General features: G+C 47.3%; 1 pseudogene; it reads right to left on the bottom strand.

The window, feature by feature from the left end:
• Nucleotides 1–313: 313 nt before the first annotated feature.
• LOC100407691 (aspartate aminotransferase, mitochondrial pseudogene) lies at nt 314–1585 on the bottom strand (annotated as a pseudogene).
• Between the last annotated feature and the right edge of the window lie 279 nt (nt 1586–1864).

The raw sequence follows: 1864 nt of genomic DNA, 5'->3' as shown, positions 1-1864 counted from the left end.
GCCGTTTCTCATGAGGAAACCCTGACACCATATGACACTTCCGTTAAATCTTCTGAAATATTGCAAGGGTATAATTGACAGGTTTTTCAAGTGCCATGACTTTCTTGCCCATGTAAACTCTTTCAGAAAAGCTAGACATAAAAGGATATGGGAGGAGTTAGAGCCACAAAATTCCAGACACCAGTCATGGGAGCCTCTCTCTGTGTCACTACACATTCTTTTCTGAGAATCACAGCCACCGAATGTTATGCACTGTGGTTGAAAGAAATGATCCATTTACCACCATCCGCCCTCCCTCATCCTCTGTGTAAGCTCACAAGAGCAGAGGCTGAAAACAGAAAGGTTGTCTCTGTTCCCTCACACCAGGGACATTACTTGGGACCTGGTAAATAACATGGGCAAGGTAGCCCACATTACCAGAAGTGACCCCTGCCACAGAGATGTGGCCATCCTTTGTCATGTAGATGGAGAACTCCTTGGCCAGCCACTCCATCTATTCAGGCTTTAGCCCTGTGAAACAAGACCTGCCAACTTGGTCAATGATACGTTGCCAGTTGTGGGAAGAATCTTCCTTCTTGAGGTTGAAAACCAGCTGAGTCCACATGCTAATGATGGAGTTGGCCATATTTTCATTTCTTGCAGCCACTGTTTTTACAAATCTGGAGTGTTCAGAATGTAGAGGCAATCCAGGCCTCACTGAGAGGAGGGTTAGAATACATGGGATGGATCAAGATTTTCAACTGGGACTCCACATTCACTTTTGGCTTCATCCACAGCTTTGCAGATCACAGTAAATTCTCCCACATGCTCACCATATATGCCCATGTTTTGGCATATGATTGGCAGGGACAAATGTTAATGCCCTGTTTGATGAAGTGGCACACAGCCCCAGCATCCTTGTTACCATTGCCTCTGGCAAAGCCTCGATAGGCTATGTCAAGGAATGCAAAGAGATTCTTTTTCTTCACCCCATTTCTATTTCCTTCTACTGCTCTGGACAAGGGTCCACTCCCATGGGATTATGGGCCCAGACATGCAGGAGAACACTTTGTGCTACTGTTTTTGAAATGTCCTCCATAGTGCCTAAGAAGTCAAAATCACGAGTCTTGAGGTCATAGTATTGATGACCTTGTGGCTGTGCACCAGCATCCCTGAAGATGGGTGTGTAATTTCCCTAGGATGGTTTGGGCAGAAAGACAGCTCAGCTGAACTTTAAAACTCTTTATAGAAAACTGCTCTGATCCTTAAGGCCCCAGTTCCAGAAACAGTCTGCACAGTGACAAAAAGTCTCTTTTTAACACTTCACTGTTCTCACCCAGGGCTAATTCTGCAGATGTCTCGCAAAATTCAAACAGTACCCCAATGGGCAGGTAGTCTTTGCCCAGATTTTTTGCGGAAGTCTGGGCCTCTGCCTTGTGGATGCTAGATAGCAGATAAAGCTGTCCGTTATTGTCCTGATCGGCACCAACTTCCAGATTCATCTTTTTGCTATCAGTGTCCCTCTTACAGGCTTTGGTGACTCCCCAGATAGGATCTGGAAGTCCCATCTCCACATGGGCTCACCAGGAGCCAGCCCTGTTGGAGGCTGCCATGGCAAGTCCCCGTTGGAAGGCAGAGGTGATCCAGGAGAGGAAGCAGCCTGAGTGCAGCAGGGCCATGGTGAACAGCAGATAGCGGCAGAACAGAGCAGAGGGCAAGCAGGCCCCTCCCACTTTTTAAAAGCAGTCAGAACATTAACAGGCAAGGCGGGCTGACCAGTTCAGAAGGCCATACACAGGGACTTCCATTCCTGGGATGAATGTACCAACATGTGGGGAAGAACCTAGGCTAACCAAGCCCATGATGTATAAACCCTGATGCCCTT

This window comes from Callithrix jacchus, chromosome 7, assembly GCF_049354715.1.
Source record: "Callithrix jacchus isolate 240 chromosome 7, calJac240_pri, whole genome shotgun sequence".
NCBI lineage: Eukaryota > Metazoa > Chordata > Mammalia > Primates > Cebidae > Callithrix > Callithrix jacchus.
Note: the sequence above shows the minus strand (reverse complement) of the source record. Positions and strands in the feature narration are given on the sequence as shown.